Raw genomic sequence first — 21,722 nt, forward strand, 5'->3', positions numbered from 1 at the left:
TGGGCTCTTAGAGTGTCTATCTACCAGCTCACTAAGTTTGGTTTGACCTTAACATCATCATCATCATCATCATCGTTTAACGTCTGCTTTCCATGCTGGCATGGGTTGGACGATTTGACTGAGGACTGGCAAGCCAGAAGGCTGCACCAGGCTCCAATCTGATTTGGCAGAGTTTCTACAGCTGGATGCCCTTCCTAACGCCAACCACTCCGAGAGTGTAGTGGGTGCTTTTATGTGCCACCGGCACGAGGGCCAGTCACAAAGGACTGGCAATGGCCATGCTCAAAAGGTATTTTCTACGTGCCACCTGCACGGGAGCCAGTCCAGCAGCACTGGCAACAACCTTGCTCGAATGATTTTCTAATGTGCCACTAGCACAAGTGCTAGAAGGCAACACTGGTAATGATTACACTCAAATGGTGCTATTTACGGCCGCTAGCACAGAAGCCAGACAGCTGCTCTGGCAATGAACACGCTCGACAGTGCTGTTAGTGCTCCACTGGCGTGGTGACCAGTCATCGAGTATGGTTCAATTTTGATTTCACTTGCCCCAACAGGTCTTCACAAGCAGAGTTTAGTGTCCAATGAAGGAGAGGTTGGCATGGGTTCTAGTTGTCGGATTCAGTTCGATTTCGATTTCAGATTCAAATTTCAAATTCCAAATTCCAAATTCAAATACTTGCCCAAGATGCAATGCAATGAAGTCAAGCCTAGAATTTCATGATTAGAAAACAAACTTCTTAACCACTGCGTTGCTTGCAGCCAAAACAAAATTACCATTCTTGAGCAACTGCATACAAATGCATACATACTGTAGAGAAAAGTTCAATATTCAGACAAAAAGGAATTTCAGTATATTTGAAAGTAACAAGTGATATCATGGAAAAGTTAAGCTACAAAATGCAAGTGAGATTATATATGAATTAAATGTATCGACATTGGTCAAAAGTCAGTTGTTTGGGAATAACTGTTTGGATGCTGACGATTTGCCAAAATTGAATGTTTTGGCAATAGCATGGGGACACACACACACATGCATGTGTACACAGAAATATACAAATTCAGAGGGGGGGGGGAGAGAGATTAAAACAACACTGTCAAATAGGTGATGCCAAAACTGCTGTGCCAAAACATCTCATACTCGAGACAAACTAATATCTGAACATTAAATATAAAGAAACAAGCCAAACATGACTACAAATAGCCTGTCCATGCATCGCATGGTCGCTAAATATGTATGCTCAGATACAATTGTTGAATTACAACAATGTCAAAAAAAGAAATCTCAAGCTGTGAATAACTCTAAATTTAACCCTAACCCTAACCATAACTAAAATTTGCTGAAACATTTATAGAACATCATTGTCTATACTGGAGTTTTTTTTACTTTATACCCTACCATCCATAACTTTGTTCTTATATTTATTTGAATTGTTTTCCTTTTGATTTCTGTTTTAAATATTGGAAATTACAATTCTACTAAAAAATATATCTTCTCAATTTCAATTTTTAATTCTGTTTTTTTTTTTTTCTTACTCTCTTCTCTTTTGGAGTATGTAACAGACCAAACTCATTTCATTATGTTTACTTTTCCTTGAAATTTTCTTTTTTTAAATAGGAGCAAACATGGCTGAGTCTTTAAGAAGTGTGCTTCTCAACTATGTAGTTTTGGGCTTAGTCCCACGGCATGGCACTTTTGGCAAGTGTCTTCAACTGTAGCCCTGGATCAGCTAATGAAAACTGAAAGAAGGCCATCGTCTGTGTGTGTATGTGTGTGTGTGTGTGTGTGTATTTTGTGCTTAAGGTTGTCTCCCACCACTATTTGATAACTGATGTTAGTTTCTTTACATCCCTGTGTCTCAGTGGTTTGGCAAAAGAGACCAATAAAATAAGTACCGAACTTAAAAAATGGAAATAAGTAATGGGGTCGATTTGTTCTACTAGAACCCTTCAAAGTGGTGCTCTAACATGGCTACAGTCAAATGACCAAAACAAGTAAAGTAAAGATATGAGATAAATCATATTTGTAAAGCATGGAGGATTATGGTTCTGCAAAAACTTATTTTCAATTTTAATAAAGATTTTTTTTTTTACTCCTCACCCCTACTCTGCCTGGGCAAACAACTTATTTTAAGCAGTCCATCATAAAGTAAAGTACCTTCAGGAGTCATGCTGACTTACAAGGGTCACTTTTCTGGTTTCATGGCATATATATTCCACACCTATATATGTATCAGGGAACCTATGAAAGAAGAAGACCCAGAAAATGTTTGATGAAGTGTTGAGAAATGATCTTCAGATGTTGAGCTTCAGAGAAGAGATGACAAAGGACTACGACAACTATTGATCTGCTGTGCTTCAGAAGACACACCCAGTTAAGTAAAATCCATGCCCATGCCCCACACTCCACACCCCATGTCCAGGTCCCACCTACCTCAACAACCACCCACTCACCACTGCTATTTCTCCTTTCTCCTTCACATCCCTTCTATTTTCTCTTGCACACCTGCCTGCACACATTTATGTCTCTATTAAATCCCTTCCCCACAACATATCCTCCTAATACTCCTACCCTCTACCAGTACCCACTCATTACAGACCTCACCATCCCCCACCTCTAGCTCCCATTCACCTTTCGAAATCTTGTGAACTCCTCCTTGGTAACTTGGGTGTACAACCCCTACCCCCTCCTATTCACACCTTTGCCATCTTTCTCTACTCTCTCTATATGACATACCCATGTTTCTCTTCTAATGCAAAACACCTCCTCCATCCTTCAGTACTACTGCCCCACAACACCCTCCACCCGTCAGTTGACGGATCTTGTCCTGCAAGTTACTTCATGACCTCACTGAAGAGCATTCAGCCATAGAAAACCATGCCAAAATAGACAGTAGAGCTTGATGCAGTCTTCTAACTTGTCACTTACTGTCAAACAATCCTATTCCATGCCAGCATGGCAAACGGATGTTAAATGATGATGGTGATGATGATGATGATGATGATGATGATGATGATGATGATGATGAGGAGGATGATACACATGACTACAGTGTAAATAATAAGAATACAAAATAAAGATACAAATCCATAGTCATCAAACAGACTAAATTAATTTGTACAAAACTATACTGTAAATAACAAACAACATAAAACGACTTACTTTAATGTATTTGTATGTAGAGAACCAGTTGAGCATCTATCTTTTTACTAGATTTGTGTTTGTTTTGTAGGTTTGCAATGAGTTTTTTCAGTCCAGCTCATTGTCTTTGGCTGGAAATTGTTCTCTTTCTATCATTTCAAATTGGCCAGAATTGTTTTGTCTTCTTTACTGAACACTCATTCATCATCACTGACGAGAGATTCTATAATCATCATCATATACATACATACATACAAATACACACACACACAAATATATATAAAACTACTATTCAAAACTATAAAGCCATGTTTTTTTAAGCTATTTAGAAATTTAGCTCTGTATTTAAGTGGACTAAGAGGCATAATATATTGTAAATGGGTATTTCGTGAATACTTTGAAATGTAAACCTTATACCTTTATTATCACATTATGACATCTGATTTTCCAATTTACCCTAGCATATCAACACTTCAGAACTATAAAGCCACTAATACATTTTCATTTCTTTCCAGATTGTTTCAGAAAATATTCAACTCAATTGTATTCTCCGTGATCCAGATTACATTTCCAGTATGCCTAAAGCTACAAAGTTTTCTGAAATATAACAAGGGAAGATTCCTTCACTGAAAATGAAGAAAATGACTAACCAGAAGGTTGCCAAGAAGATTCAGCAAGTGGACAATTTTCTGAAAAGTCTTGATGGCTACAACAGGGCTCATGTTGATGGACATCCGAAGGCTACATCAGAAAGCAATGGAAGGGCCATTGTCAGAGCTGTGAAGAAGTCATGCTATTCTTCTGTTTCCAAAATCAAGACATCAGCAGGAGTAGGAGCCTTAACATTCACTGTAAGAAGAGTGATTTTGAACCATGGTTTCCACCTGAAGAAGTGGCTAGGATGTCTGTTATTGTCCCTTTCCCACAAAGCTGTTAGATTGGAGTTAGCTCAGCAGCATCAGACATGGGATGGTGAGTGGACTAGGGTTCTGTTCTCTGATGAAAAAAATGGAATTTGGATGGTTATAAGTGTTACTGGGTAGATAAGTGTATACAAATGTATCTAGAAAAAAAGACAGGGTAGTCATGGTTGGAACACCTGTGACTGTGGGAGGCTTGTTCACAAAGAGTTGATATGAGACTAAATAACAGTTATTTGTTTATATTACAAAAAATAATTATTTTGCATTTGATACTATTCCCATCTCCAACACCAACACCACCTCCCCCAACACTGCCACCACTACTTCCTCCACCACCACCACTGCCACCTCCATCTTTCTATCATTTTTGATGGGTCAGTTTTCTTAATAACTTAGTCTAATGAATATGAATATAATAAAATATAATATAATATTGTCTAATGAATATAGTAATTTTTTTTTAATCATTTACAAAACTAATCTCTGCATCCTAGATAATTAATTAATTTGAAATTTAAAATATTTCCACCATCATCTCTCTCTCTCTCTCTCTCTCTCTCTCTCTCTCTCTCTCTCATTCTCTTTCTGTCTTTCCTTCTCTTTGTCACAACATTATAAATTTTGGGTGTGTCGTATTCCTTTGGGTTTATAAAAATCTTTAATATGAATGTTATATACTCTTTCATGTTTATTTCTTTTAATGGGCAAAATGTTCCAAATATCAGCAGCAGTGGGTGCGGTGGTGGTAGTGGCGGTAGTGGTAGTGGTGGTGTAATGCTGGAATGTTAATCTGACCCTATTACTTCCAGATGCTTTTGGAATCAAGATTCAGGATATCAAAGTACATACAAGGTTTTAGTATACTCAGTGCTTTTTCAGTAGTTTTTATAGTAATCTAGTTTCTTTCTACCATCGTCATCGTCGCCGTCATCATCATAATCATTCTCTTAATCATCACTATCATCATGATCTTTTTAATGGCCCCTTTTCCACAATTTGCATGGGTTGGATGGGGTTTAAAGAGGCAGATTTCTACAGCTGGATGCCCTCCCTGCCACTGACCTTCACCTGTTTCTATGCAAGGTTATAGACATGTTTAGCAGGACATATTTTCACAGAAGATAAGAAATCAATGACACCACTTGTTTGATGTTGACCCTTGGTTACAACTGTCACGTGATGTCATGACAGGGAAAGAGAAACACCTCTCCACACTCACACACACAAAATACACACACAAATACATAATACACACATGCATACACACACACACACAAATACATAGAACACATATGCATACATACACACGCACACTCATACAACATGCATTCATACACACGCACTCATACAACATGCACATAAATACATACACAAATACACATACACAAATACATAATACACACATGTATACACACACACACACACACACAAATACATAGAACACATATGCATACATACACACGCACACTCATACAATATGCACATAAATACATACACAAATACACATACAAATACACACATACATATATACACACACATACATGCACACACACACACATATAATACATACACACACACACACAGCTATACATGCACAGACACACATAAGTAGGTGTGCAGCCAACTGAGGCACTTGGTGTTGAATCGATGTGTTCTTTTTCATTTTTTCTTTCTTTTTCATTTATCTTTTCGTACACTTTTCTTTTCTTTCTTTATCTTTATTTGTTCCTATTTTTCCATTTTTTTTTCTCCTGGAGGGAACATGTGGAAGAGATAGACCCATGAAGACATAGGACAAGGTGGTAAAACATGATCTTTGAATGTTGGGCTTCATGGAGTGACCGAGACCTTTGGTGATGTGCTGTGCTTGAGAAGACTTGTCAAACCAAGTGAGACTGTAGTCATGGCTGATGCTGGGGTCACTTAGCTGGCACCAGTGACACATAAAAGCACCCACACTGGGGGCATGAAAAAGCACCCATGCTGGGGGCATGAAAAAGCACCTACCACACTCTGACTCTGTGAAATGGCTGGCATTACGAAGGGCATCCAGCCATTGAGACCATGTCAAATTGGACTGGAACCTGGTGCAGTTCTCTGGTTTACCAGTTACAGTTAAACCATCCAACCCATGCTAGCATGAAAAGCAGACATTAAATGATGATGATGATGATGATGATGATGATGATGGATGTAGTTTTGTATTATATATGTTTCATATACATACATGTTATCCAATAAAAGGTACCCTACCTTCTTAAAGAGTGAAAAAAAAAAGTTTATATAATGGTGTATAATTTCCTTCTGTGAACAGATGGAATACTGCAACATTAGTTTTATTACATTGGTAGAAATTTTACTGGAAAATTAGTTGACCCTAACTACATGAATAGTACATATTTTATTAACCCTAGATTTGAACTCAGAATATGGCAGGACAAAATTATGTATGTGGTCCAGTAGATTTGGTCATTTCTGCCACTATGCCATTGCCAAAGGGGACACTTTAAAGTGTTGCTACCATGTGTTAAGTTCTGATCCTCTGATGGACCTGAAAAAGGATTGATATACGGTATCTTATCTTTTATCTTTTACTTTTTTCAGTCATTGGACTGTTGTCATGTTGGAGTACCACCCAGAAGGGTTTAGTTTGTAAAAATTAACACATTCTTCTCCAAGCCTAGATTTGAAACCGAATCTAAGAATTCTCAGTCATTTAAATCACCACGATCAACAGGCGCGAAAACAGGTTTTCTTTGTCCCATCAAAAAGTGATTGATCATCTCCCTTTAACCTTTGACCTAAGACCATGTCAGGTGGAGTTCAAATGGACAGGAGCTGACCTATTTAGGTACAAACTCTGCTGCAGTATGTCTGTCCTTCTAGCTACCACGATTCTTATAAATTCAGTGGTCAACAAGACAGAAGCAGAGGGAGGGCCCTAGGCAGCCAAACGAGGAAGGTCTACTACACAACAGCTTTTCTCAGAGACCAGAGCAATGTTCAAAGTTTCACGGTAGACTACTGTATCAGATGAACCTCGTACACCCACACACACACATGCAAATATAGGGGGAATTTCAACCATGTTTCGTGGTCTGCTACCACAACAGCTCCTTTATAGGATCCAGTTAGCTCAAGACATCATCAGGAGGAACCACGTCCGGTTTCGGTCCCTACTCCTCTACCGTTTTGACGTGGCGGGGCCACCCCCTTTCAGAGGTGTCTTCAGCTCTGGTGTTGGGTGCATGTCTTCTTTCACTGTTTGTGACTGTTCTAATTCAACTGTGGAATGTCCCTCGCTATGGTTATTTTCCAGGAGGTTCTGGCCACACATCTTACGGTTCATCAACCCGCGTTGTTGAATTACTTTCTTCTGACATACCTTCCCTTGGTGGATTAGGATCCAGTTAGCTGAAGACATCATTAGGAGGAACCACGTCCGGTTTCGGCCCCTACTCCTCTACCGTTTTGACGTGGCGGGGCCCCTCCTTTTGGAGGTGTCTTCAGCTCTGGTGTTGGGTGTATGTCTTCTTTCTTCTATTCCCTGGCCTCTTCGATGCAGCATCAATGAGTGTCAGCGTCCGACTGATCGTCATCAGTCGGACGCTGTGATCACTTCTATAGATGTACCCTGTTTCTATTTCTAGCAACTTGTAGCAGTTGTCAACATTTTGCATGTAGTGAAGAATTATGTGTACCAACGACAAATTAAGTCCAGCGAATAAATTATTTTAATTATGAATCCATTCACTAATTTGTTTACTTCAAAGGCATACACATTCCTTTTGCATTTGTTTACCATGATACACATCATTTAGCCACTACAAGTCAAATACATACATACATACACACACATACATCTTGCCCGTGCTGGTGCCATGTAAAAAGCACTCAGTGCACTCTATGGGATGGTTGGTATCAGGAGAGGCACCAAGCCATAAAAACAGACACTGAAGCCTGCTGCAGTCTTGTATCTGGTCAGCTCTCGTCAAACCATCCAACCCATGCCAGTATGGAAGGCAGACATTAAATGATGATGATGATGTTGCTGATTATATATATATATATATATATATATATATATACAAGCTTCTGATGAATGCCAAATTTATGGCTATCTAACTCCAATAATAATCACACTATGACAGTAACAATGAAAATATTGGTCACTAATGGAGAAGCAAAGACGAAGTTGTACAACAGTCCTTGCTATGGAAGCCTACATGTGTCAAAAGATCATAAGAAAGATATTAAGATGAAGGTGGCGAGCTGGCAGAAACGTTAGCACGTCGGGCAAAATGCTTGGCAGTATTTTGTCTGCTGTTACGTTCTGAGTTCAAATTCTGCCGAGGTCGACTTTGCCTTTCATCCTTTCGGGGTTGATTAAATAAGTACCAGTTACGCACAGGGGTTGATATAATCGACTTAATCCATTTGTCTTCCTTGTTTGTCCCCTCTGTGTGTAGTTCCTTGTGGGCAATAAAGAAATAAGGAAGATATCACTTTATGCATATCAAAGTTAGAAAATCTACCTAGCACTTAACTTGAGTTTCTATAGCATTAAACAGTTTGTTTATTCATTTTACATCTGTTTTTCTACACTTGTATAGATTAGATGAATATATTACTGAAGTATTGTTTTACAGCAGGATGTCCTTCCTGTCACTAACTGTTAATTGTGGGTTTTTGTCTTTTTTCTTTTGTTTTTACCAAATAAGGGATCTCTTAATTCTTTAAAGTACAAACTCAAGATACTGAATGAAAAACTTAGTCATTGTAAAAAAATATCTGAGTGAACTAGTATAAACCAGAAGTTTGCTTTCAACAGCAAGATAAGGCAGAAAAACCTTACCATTACTCTTTTACTTGTTTCAGTCATTTGACTGCGGCCATGCTGGAGCACCGCCTTTAGTCAAGAAAATCGATCCCAGGACTTATTCATTGTAAGCCTAGTACTTATTCTATCGGTCTCTTTTTGCCAAACTGCTAAGTTATGGGGACGTAATCACACCAGCATCAGTTGTCAAGTGATGGTGTGGGGACAAACACAGACAGACACACACACACACACACATACATACATACACACACATATATATATATATATATATATATATATATATATACAACGGGCTTCTTTCAGTTTCCATCTACCAAATCCACTCACAAGGCTTTGGTCAGCCCGAGGCTATAGTTGTAGACACTTGCCCAAGGTGCCATGCAGTGGGACTGAACCTGGAACCATGTGGTTGGTAAGTAAGCTACTTACCACACAGCCACTCCTGCACCTATAAAAAAAAAATCTCTTCTCAAGAAGATCTTGAATCATTGCAATCTAAGGTTTGCAATTAAAGAGAGATTTCCACCAGAATACTTCATAGCTTAAGAGAGTTAACAAAAAATACTGTACCAGCATTGACTGTAAAACATGCAATCAACCCTGAGACTTTTACCATAGCTGTAGTCAAAGTAGGTAATGGAAAAGCAGCGGGAAGAGACCTAATAGTCGGCTACTGGTACAAGAGGTTGAATATCAACAGAAAGCCTTTAATACATGTATTGTAAAGAACTATAGACAGCCATACTGATACACTAAATTGGCTTGTTATAGCATGGATGAATCTGGTTGCCATGAACGAAATCATTGAGTTGACAAAAAACTATATTGCATGCCTAAGCATTATGTACAAGCTGTCTAAATCAATTCGTGCAGGGCTATTGTGAGTCCATTAACAACAGCGTCTGATGAGCAGGCAGGTGGAAAAAAGGAGTTTGGAGATGTGCCAAACAACTTTTGATAAACAAAGCTGTGCTGTCCAAAGTAAAAAAAAAAACACTGCAGAAACTTTGTGACAGTGTGTATGACTTGATTATAGAAAAACATTTAACTCTATTCCCCATGCATGGTTGCTTAAGTTTCTATACTTGGCAAAAATACTGCTTTTGAGTAGCTGCTATTGAGAGGCTCACAAAGACCTGGCCACAAAACACACATTCACAACTAAGAGGAGAATTATCATCTCCAATGTTATAAATATTTCAAAGGGAATATCCCAAAGATATAGTCTTTTTGTATTTCTGTCTATTTTGGCATAAAATCTATTGTCATTTCTTCCACAAAATCCAATGGCCTTATGCTGGTGTCTGCAGATGTGAATGACCTAAAGATCTATGCTAAAAATGGTTACAGTGCCAAAAAAACAGCTGGAATTAATAACAACATGAAATGGAATTTGGCCAAAAGGAGTGTTTGTATTTGAATGTGGAAAATTAGTCTCCCAAACCTGGAATCTGCACATCAATGGCTTCTCTGTCTCTCCTGTTCCACACAAAGAATGCGGTAAATTCCTAAACATTGATGAAAATGTCATACAAAGGTGCCATGAACAAAACTGGAGTGACCCAAGAATGTTGCACCAGACCAAGAAAAATATGGCTGTTAAGAGTTCTCCTCTTACAGCAAGACAATATCCCACAATGCATTTGCAGTATCATTTGCCACTTGGCCAATTGTTTTAAGGTATAAAAACTTAAGACAATTGTCCATATCAAAAGAACTAAAATGAGATTCTGTGAAAGTTATAAATTTCTTGAATGATTAGATAACTTTATGTGTCACTGAAGAAAGAGATAAAAACAGAAACCCATCCATCATGGCGTCTTTTAGACATTATGAGAGTGTCATAGTAAGCTACATCCACACATGGATACAGATTCCCATATTACAGGGGGGAAAAAGTGATTTGTCAAATCATCATTTTGGTATTTTTGCTGTATTTCAGGTTGTTTGTTTGTTTGTTGTTATTGCTGTTTTTATGTGTTTATTTTTATTTATTTAAATATTTTGCTTAATATGATAAAAGAGATTAATGTAACTGATTGATCTTGTTAAGACACTTCTGAAAATAATGCAAGCCTTTCATAGCATGTAAAGGAAAGATTAAATGATTAACTATATTTATGGTTTTGATTGGAATCTCTTCCTGTTCCACTGCACTCCCTACCATACTGAGTTGAATTCATTATACCCTGATCCAGTGAAGCAAAAATACTGTAAGTCAGAAAGTTGGCATCTGAATTTTATATTTATCAATGTAGCTACTGATAGGAATAAGTTTTCTGAACACACTGCTACAAATACCACACTTCTACATGGTTTTTAAGTATTATGTATTACATAATGTCTTTCTAATAGGCAAGGCTATGTGGTTAAGAAGTTTACTTCTCCAGGTTAACTAAAGTGAGGTTTATTCTGGGCCATTTTTTTCCCTAGTAGCTAACTTACTAAGAAGGCATCAATGGTACATCGTTCAGGCACAAACCTGAACTGCATCTTGTTTAGGCTAATTCTTTTTTTACTTTAGTTTTACTTTAATCAGTCTTACTTTAATCCTTTCAGTAACTTTCATAGCATGGTCCATCAATTTGTAACTGTCTTTATCTAGAGCAGCATTTCTCGACTGGGGTTTCCTGGAATCCTAGGTTTCTGCAAAAGGTTCCTAAGGGTTCCGTGAGATAAGAGTGAGATAAGCTAATGCTAATTTCATGATATATAATTATATATATATATATATATATATGAATGTAATTGGCAAAGGTAAAGAATATGCACACAGAGTGGTTAGGGTTAGGGTTAGGGTTTAAGGTTAGGTTTAGGGTTAAGGTTAGGGGTTAACGTTACACCAAAAGTGGGTGGTGTACATATTCTTTGCCTCCCCCATACGATTATATATGTGTGTGTGTGTGTTTGTGTGTGTGTGTGTGTGTGTGTGTGTGATGTTTACCATGTGAATTACAATGAAAAAATTTGAGAAAGATATGGTATGTAATTTTTTTTGTGCAAGGATTCCTTGAGACATGTAATTTATTTTGAGGGTTACGCAAGGGCAAAAAGGTTAAGAAACATTGCTCTAAAGTATTTTCTTTTCTCTGGTAACACTTGATTGTGATACTGATATGTCAGTTATTGGCTATGACTTTCTTGTACTCTCTAATTCATTGATGTAGCTGACTAACACATGATTTATTATGTGACATAATATTTTAACCATCTTAGCAACTATCCCTGATGTTACCTTCCCTGCTTTCATAACCTTAATTGCATTTTTGAATGAATGATTGACAACTGGTCAGCTTGGAGTAAGTTATCTCTCTCTCTCTCTCTCTCTCTCTCTCGTGTATTATTTTTATTCAACAGCTTTTCACAATAGAACTTCTGTATCTCTCTTGCTGATGTCAGCAATAACAAGTGGGCTGCTATTATTCCATACACATTTCTACAAATGACATATCACTGCCTTACAATCTGGAACTCTTCAAGCCTCTGACTCTCAAATCAGAAATATGGGGAAACCTCTTACTTTCAGTTTCTGTTCCTTCCCTTGCTAACAATACCTGACATCCAATTTCTCTTCTAGCTACTTCATGTTGTTCCCTGCTGCTCTCTTCCAGTCTCTGCAGACCTGGTTCTTTAATTTTTGTTGCTCTATGTATAATAATATTCCACTACCATGTCACATACTGACTGATTAGAATCTTACTTCCTCACCACCACCACCACCACCACCACCACCACCACCAACACCACCACCACTACAGATCTTGTGTATAGCTCTTGACAGACTGTCTCACAGGAACCCCCAAGTTCTCTTCTATGTTATTAGTTCCTATCTCCCCTTCCCTCTTATAATATGCATCAGCTAGTACATTTTTGAACCTGCAAAGTTACTCAAGAGCTTTTTCAGCTGTTATATCTTCCTTCTTCAAATTTGTCTCATGCTTCTGGGTTCATTCAGCCTTTACTCTAATGTCTCTGATCACTAGTCTATGTCAAGTGGTACATTCTTCCGCAGGGAAAGACTTAGTATTCATGACCATCTGTTCATCCTATTTTTCTGGCGAGTATGAAGTCTATCTGGTGGTGTGTTTAGCAGAGTGGTAGTTGATCAAGTAACTGGTTGCATTCTTCAAGTGTTACAAGTAGTTTGGTTATTTGCATTGTAAAGCCCCATGAGTCAAAGATCCATCCTCACTTCTTATATGATAATTATAGCCAACATGTTTGTGTAAGAAGCCATTACAGTGTTGGCCAACATCATCATCAGCATCATCCTTTAACGTCCATTTTCCATGCTGGCATGGGTTGGACAGTTTGACCAGAACTGGCAAGCTGGAGAGCTGTGCTAAGTTCTGGTCTGATCTGGTTTCAACCCCTGGATGCCCTTCCTAATGCCAGCCACTTTACAGTCTGTGCTAAATTCCTTTAATGTGACACTGTATGAGTGCTTTTATGGGGCACTGGCATGAGTATTTCTTACATGGCACTGGCACATACATGTCCACAAAAAAAGCTAGCTGTAGTTATCAGACTCATTATGAAGGTAGTCTACAGGAAAGCCTCATAGCAGTGGTCCTTCTGTTCATCTACCAGCTTTGATTATGGTGCTCAATCAAAGATAAATGTCACTGCTGCACTGTCCATGGTTAGTTTAACCTTAATTATTCTACCACATACTCTAAATACCTTAATTATTCTACCACACTCTCTAAATACCTTAATTATTCTACCAGACACTCTAAATATCTTAATTATTCTACCATAGTCTCTAAATACCTTAATTATTCTACCACACTCTCTAAATACCTTAATTATTCTACCAGACACTCTAAATATCTTAATTATTCTACCACGCACTCTAAGTAACATATATTTGTCTGCTAACAATACACTTATTCCACTACCCATTGAATATTTAAAGCCCTTGCTCCTTGTCTGTAAGAAATCTATTTGTGGTTTCCCTTCCACCAGACCTCTTGTACACAGACCACACACACATATACTTGCCTCTGCTCCAAATCTTCATTGCACAGCTTAACCTGCTGTCTATTGAACTGATTACTAATACAAAAAGCTAAATTATATAGACCCAGCACAATTACTGAGAATGGCAGTTCCTTGAAACAACAAATCTGTAGTTTATCTATAGATCTATAATTCTCTCGGCTTTGGTAAGCTGGAAATGATCTGATGCTTGTTTGATTTCAAATCTACTGGTATTGATTTTTCACATGGATGCAAGGCCCTGCCTCGAGTCTTATGGTTGAGAGGAGAATATGATATTGATGGTATGACAATCATGCCTTTCTTGATGGCCTTAGTGACACAAATAAAGTGAAAACAAACTGCTAATATTTTAAACAATATTTTACTTTCACTTTTTTCCTTGTCTCTTTCTATTCATCTCTGTTTTTTCTCTTCTTTTTCTTCCTTCTCAGCCCTTCCTGCAGACATGTTCACAAATATCCACTTAAACATGCACACACAAGCACGCACGCACACACACACACAACAATTTCTCTCTCCTCTTCTCCTTCCCTCTTTCTCTCTCTCTCTCTTTCTCTTCCGATTTCTCTCCTGATATGTCTTTTTTTAACATATGCTATTTTCTCTTCGTTTTATTCTTTTTCCTTCCCCCATCACCAGGACACTATACAGTCACAAACAGAAGTCAATAACTATTGATATAAATTTACAGCTACACTAACAAGTACTAGAATACTTGGCTGTATTAGTACATGTTTAAGTGATAATCAGGAAGAGCTAAGATTTTCTAGTAAAGAAAACAACCAGCATTACAAGTACAATCTGTAAGTGGAATGGTGAAAATACGCAGGACTTTTCTGAAGTTCAACATGTAGTAGTATGAAACTTTGAACAAAAGAGCTGAACAGCAGAAGGTCCTTAGAAAAGAAACCCTGCTCAGGCAAGTGTTTTGGGCCTTTAACTTCTTACACTGAAAGGGAGCCAGGTTGCATCCAGATCATGACTACTGGGTGCCCTTCTACTGACACTTTTTAGCTACTTGGATACTGGAGACTTGTGCACTCAAACCACTTGGAGACTTCATCTAGTTGTAATTTTTCTTTATTGACTCAGCTTTCAAACTCAAATAGGAAATAACGTTGATTGACATGGTAGCAGTGAAATATCAACACTAACACAAGTACAAAAATATTGCCTTCAAACGGTATGGAGGTCGTTTTGGGGATTCCTCAACCAGATCCAGTTGGAACAACTCTCCACTGTCTTTGATATAGCCTTTAGGGCTTTGGTCCTATTCCTTCCAGAGACTGAGAGTTATTTCATTAGATGGTAAACAGATTTGCCCACAAAACCTCTGGCTTCAACCTTTATAGGAAGAACCTTGGCCTGAAAGTTGGCCAGAGTAGTGTATTTTTCAGTCTTGAACACATAGTTCTATTCTACTTTTAAATGGCATAGTGAGTTCAATCAAAATCACTTGCTTTGATGAACTGGAATGGAGTACGATATATATCCAGCCTGAAGCCACTCTTTCTGATGATTTATGGTTGTTTTGTTGATCCTAGGAAGTCTGCTGAGCACTCCCAGTCATCCACTCCACCCAGATGACTCCATTCCTGTGTCCCGTATGGCATAGCTGTTCCTGGTCGTGGTTTGTTATCTGAATTCTACTGATAGGACCTTTGTTTGTTTGTAAGCTTTGGCTTGTTGAGCTCAACCTTTGCTACTTCTTGTGTCTTCCATGAATGCACACACACACACAGACACATATATATATATGCGTGTGTAAACACACACACACACACACGTATGTATAATTAAATACACTCACTCATACACCCACACATACATATATGTATGAGTGTAGTAATGTGAATGAATGATGAAGTACAAATGAAATGAGAGGAAAACCGTACATAAAAGGAATTAGATGTAGAGCACAAGGAAGCTTATGTTGATATGGGCATTTGATGCATATAGAAAAGGACAGCTGTGTAAGGAAGTGCTGTGCGCTCAAAGTAAATGAAATCTGTAGAAGAGATAAAGCAAGGAAGAATTGGAGCAAAGTAGTGAAGACTCATCTGAAGATATTGGATCTCATGAGGGAGATGACAAAGGGTCATGTCAATTGACAACATGTAGCATAAGAGCAGATCTGTTCACCCATGCATGATGAAATGAGTGTTAAAATTGGTAGAAAGTGCAGCTACAAAGCATAACATGTATATATATATATATATATATATATATATATATATATATATATATATAGTTACTGCTACATCTACATCTTTTGCCAAGCCAGCTTCTTTGACATCCTCTCATCTCTCTATTGATCTTTACCACTTGTGCTTGAACCACTGACTTGGTCCCCTAGGTAATGGAAGCTATCAACTACTTATAGATTTTCTCCCTGGATTGTGATAGAAGCTGTTCTTCACTGTACTCATTGCCAACGCTCACCTTACTGACAGCATCCCTGTACATGAATTGCACAGCTCGCACTAACCATTCATCTAACCCTAGTTTCCTCATTGACCACCAGATAAGGGGTCAGGGGACCCTGTCAAAGGCTTTCTCCATGTCAACAAAAGCCAGGTACAGAGGTTTTTCTTTGGCTAGGTATTTCTCTTGCAGCTGTCTTACCAGAAATATAGCACTAGTGTTGCTTTTCCCTGGCACGAACCCAAACTACATCTCATCTAAACTGACTCTCTCCCTAATTAGTTGGGCTATGACCCTCTCCATGACCTTCATTACCTGATCCAACAACTTGATACTTCTGTAATTATTTGTATCTAAAGCATCACCTTTACCATTGTAGGAGTTGACTATGATGCTGCTAAACCGGTCATTGGGTATGACTCCTTTATGTATATCACCTGGTTAACTATATGGGTGACTAGGCTATAGCCGACACCGCCAGCTTTTTTGAGCATCTCTGCAGTGATTCCTGATGGGCTGGGGGCTTTCCCTGTTTTCATACCCTTAATTGCTTCATCTACCAAGGTACTATCAATTCGGATAGCTGGTCCCTCTGTTGGGTCGACATTTGTAGAAATGAGTTGCAATGTCACTGGTGCCAAGCTGTATTGGCCTTTTCCTTTCCCCTGGATAACATTGGTGGCATGGGGAGGGGAGGCTGGTATGCATGGGCGACTGCTGGACTTCCTAAACAATCTTGCTCAGACTTGTGCCACGGAGGGGAACTTTCCAGGTGCAATCCCATGGTCATTCATGACCAAAAAGGGTCTTCACCCCTTTACATATATATATATATATATATATATATATATATATATATATAGGTAAGTAAGCTCCACATAATAAAACAACGGCTATCTAGTCCAATGAAAATGCTTTTTCTTGTATTTGTTGCTCCATTCTCCAAGTAAATATATATATGTTCATGTATAATCATATTCATTAAGATGGGACAAGTCTTTTTCCTGTGGAGCTAGTCCTAAGGAAAAAGAAAATCTCATTTTAGACCTAGATACATGTAAAGACACAGGATGGGTTGTGTCTCTACACAATGTCTTGGAGCAGAATTTTATCCTAGGACTAGCTCTGCAGCAAAAGGCCTTTTCATGTTTGAGCACACTTGAACATTCTGATTATGACTTTAAATGAATATATTTCAGTCAATGCTACTTTGTGCAGCATTAATTATATACATGTGTGTGCATGTGTGTGTATGTGTGTGTGTGTGTGTGCATGTGTGTGTATGTGTGTGTGCTTGTGTGTGTGTGTGTGTGTGAAGTGTTACTAGGGTGATTGCATGGGTTTTACTTACCCCTTCGATTAGTATAGATATATATGTGTGTGTGTGTTGATATATAAACACATACATGAATACAGGCACATATGCACATACAAATATTTGATAAAGGATGGGAATGAGAAAAGGAAAATGAAACCAAAATAAACCAAGAGAAGCATAAAAAAGGCAAAAACAAAAAAGAACAATAGAAAAGCAACAAAGAAGGAAAGAGCAGCACCAACAGCAGCAGCAGGTAGAAATCTCATTGAAACTTCTTTCCAATATTTGATGTCTTTGAAGTTCTTCACTTGCAGAATGTAGACAAGAGATGGGAGTGATTTAAGAATGTGACAGATAAACAATAATGCACTTTTATAGAGACATTTTGGAGTTGGTTTTTTTTTTTTTTCTATAACATCACACTTTGTATGATTTGGGACGATATACATTATTACTCTCCCTCCTCCTCGCTCTCTCTTTCTGTGCATGTATGCATATTCAAAGCCTTGTGAGTGGATTAGATATATGGAAACTGGAAGAAGCTTGTTGTATATACACTTACATATATGTAGTAAATCTGCCTCAACAAAATTCTTAACAAAATGTTACAGTGATGATGATGTTATATTTCAGGATGGTCATTTTGGGGGAGGGGGGGTTTTACCAAGCAAACACACACACAATATATATTCATTCTTCACTTCAGCTTTACTATCGTTCTTATTCTAGTGTCCTTTGTGTGAAATCTTTCATTACACGCCCTGTGACCTCTTCAGCATCTCTCCATCCATGTGTCTCTTTCTGTCCTGTTTAGTTCATTCTGTCTTTCTACAGTGTGTATCCTTCGCTGTGCATGCATTTGCATGTGTGTGTGTACACATGCCTGTGTGTGTGTACATACATGCATGTGTGTTTGCATGCCTATGTGTTTTGCATATGTTTCATGTGTGTGTGTTGTGTGCGTGTGTGGATTTGCTGACTATACTGTTTGTACCGTTCCTTGATTTAGTTTTTTTTTCATTTATTTTCTTATTTATTCTTTATTTTTTCCTGATTCAATCTTAGGTATTTGTATGTGTGTCTTTTTTTGTCTTGTGTGTGTGTGTGGGGGGGGGGGGGGGTTATATATATTATGCTGTTTGTACTTGAGCCTTTCTTCTTTTCTCATTCTGTCTTTAGTCATCATGTTCTGTAGCGTGGTGGAGGGGTGTTATTGTTCCATTCATGTTTTATTTTGAGGCTTGATCTGTCGACTACTCTCTGTGCAGCCTCCATAATCTGTGTAAGTGTCGTGTCTGTTTTATGTGTTGATGATACCTTGACATCTATGTAATTAATCAAGCCTCTATGTTCTAATTGAGCATGTTGGTAGAACACTGATGATCTTCTCTCCTCTTTGAGCTCCCACTAGTGCTCAGCTATCTGTTCCCCTATGCTATGTGCTATTTCCCTAATGTATGTTGTTGCCTTGTCTCTGCACAATCCCTCAGTACACCATATGCTATAGACTACATAAACCCATACACACATACACAAAAAATACAGATACACATGCTTAAGACTGAAGGAGGAAAAATAATAGAGAGATAAATAAGTAAACGAATACTCTTTTACTCTTTTACTTGTTTCAGTCATTTGACTGCGGCCATGCTGGAGCACCGCCTTTAGTCGAGCAAATCGACCCCAGGACTTATTCTTTGGAAGCCTAGTACTTATTCTGTCGGTCTCTTTTGCCGAACCGCTAAGTTACGGGGATGTAAACACACCAGCATCGGTTGTCAAGTGATATTGGGGGGGAGGGGGACAAACACAGACACACAAACATGCACACACACATATATATATACATATATATATACATAAGTAGCTTGCTTATCAACCACATGGTTCCAGGTTCAGTCCCACTGCGTGGCACCTTGGACAAGTGTCTTCTACTATAGCCTCAGGCCGACCAAAGCTTTGTGAGTGGATTTGGCAGGCGGAAACTGAAAGAAGCCTGTCGTATATATGTGTATTTTATTCATTTATTCATTTATGGGTTTCAGCCAAGTGGCTGCAGTCATACTGGAGAACCACCGTGATTTTCCGTCTTTATGCTGTGCTCTCTTCACGTTCCTTGCATGGCTCTTCTCCCCCACCTGATATGGTCCAATCAAGAGTTTTGATGGCACATCTGGTGTATAAGAGAATTTGACATCGCTGCCCTAAACTGTGTCTCATTTCGAGCCATTGGTTCATCTGGTATCGTGGAGAGGAAAGCATCAAGTTTTGTCTTGAAGACATCCGCATCCATGTCTTGCAGGTCTCTCAAATATTTTGGCAGGGCATTGAAGAGCTGTTTGTGGTTCTGGGATTGCAATACCTCCAGGTCCTGTGTATGCCAGTTGGGAGGCACTTGTGGCCTTGTAGCGCAGTACTTAAAATTTTTTTGCATTGAACTGCATATTATTTTGCTCTGCCCATTCATATATGGCATTTAGGTCATTCTGCAGGCTTACAATATCATCAGGATTCTTTATTGCCTGGGATAGCTTTGTGTCATCAGCGTAGCTAGTGACAGTGGCTCTCCGAGTGACCGTGGGCATGTCTAGAAGGGCCACTATGAACAGTAGTGGCCCCAGAACAGTTCCTTGCGGAATATTTGTGTTTCCCTAGATAGTTCTCCATTGGCTGCAACTGTCTGACTTCTACCATTCAGGAAGTCATGCAGCCACTCTCCTAATTTACCAGCTATGCCAAGGTTTCGCAGTTTGTGACATATCAAGCCATGATCAACTTTGTCAAAGGCTTTTGCAAAGTCGAGATATATCACATCAACATTTGAATGGTCAAGTAGCTGCTTCAGGACCCAGTCATAATGCTGCAAGAGCTGCGTGAGGCAGCTTCTACCTGGACGGAAACCATGCTGGGTCTCATTCAGCAAGTCATTTTCTTCTAGGAACGCAATCAATCTCCTTCTGACAATTCGTTCCATGACTTTGCTAATATGTGAAGTCAGAGAGATGGGCCTGTAGTTCCCAGCCTCTGCTCTGCTTCCACCTTTATGGACAGGACATATGGTGCCTTCCTTCAGCTTTTTGGGAAGTTTACCTTTTGCAAGGAAACTCTGGAAGAGTATCCGGAGTGGTCCTGCTAATTCTTGTTTACACGACTTTAAGAGGGCAGCTGGGAAACCATCGGGGCCAGTTGCCGAATTTGAGCTCATTTCGTTTATGGCAGCTATTACATCTTCCTCTTCAATGTCAATGTAGGTAATGGATGCAGTCTTTTTCTGCTCAGTGCTATTGTCAAAGAAATCAGCTGGGTTCTTTATCTGCATGTGTGTGCGAGTGTGTGTGTGTCTGTGTGTCTGTCTTTGTACCCACCAACATCGCTTGACAACTGATGCTGGTGTGTTTACGTCCCTGTAACTTAGTGGTTCGGCAAAAGAGACTGATAGAATAAGTACTAGGCTTTCAAAGAATAAGTCCTGGGGTCGATTGACTCGATTAAAGGCGGTGCTCCAGCATGGCCACAGTCAAATGACTGAAACAAGTAAAAGAGTATATATCATCATCATCATCATCATTTAACGTCCATATTCGATTGCAAGCATGGGTTGGATGGTTTGACAGGAGATTGGCTGGAGAACTGCACCAGGCTCTGATTGTCTATTTTGGCATGGTTTCTTCAACTGGATGCCCTTCCTTACACCAACCACTTTATAGAGTATACTGGGTGCTTCTTATATGGGTACCTGCATTAGTATTTTTATGTGGAACCAACACAGGTACTCTTTACATGGCACCAGTATGTATGCATTTTTCATGGCATCAGCAAAGGTGTGCTTTTTACATAGACAAAACCATAAAGGCAAGAAGTAAGAGAGGTGACTGTGACTATATAATTACTAAACCATGTGACTCCAAAGGATTACAGCTGTTTCACAACCTTCTTCATGTAAGTATTAATTTCAGTATGGCACAAATTATGCAAACATGCTTGTATAATTTCTTCCATACCAAAGTTAATACTATACGAAAAAAGTTGCAAAATGGCTGTCATCCTATGGAAGTCATATAGTTAAAT

The 21,722-nt window shown here is 38.7% G+C and overlaps 1 long non-coding RNA gene across 1 annotated transcript in view; it reads left to right on the forward strand.

The window, feature by feature from the left end:
* Positions 1 to 4,510, forward strand: part of LOC149135397 (uncharacterized) — a 9,306-nt gene extending 4,796 nt beyond the window's left edge. The window contains exon 2 of the long non-coding RNA XR_016241809.1: positions 3,658 to 4,510. This is a non-coding gene — a long non-coding RNA (uncharacterized LOC149135397). The remainder of the gene's footprint in view (positions 1 to 3,657) is intronic.
* Positions 4,511 to 21,722: the final 17,212 nt, after the last annotated feature.

Source organism: Octopus bimaculoides, chromosome 5 (genome assembly GCF_046866305.1).
Source record: "Octopus bimaculoides isolate indiv1 chromosome 5, ASM4686630v1, whole genome shotgun sequence".
NCBI lineage: Eukaryota > Metazoa > Mollusca > Cephalopoda > Octopoda > Octopodidae > Octopus > Octopus bimaculoides.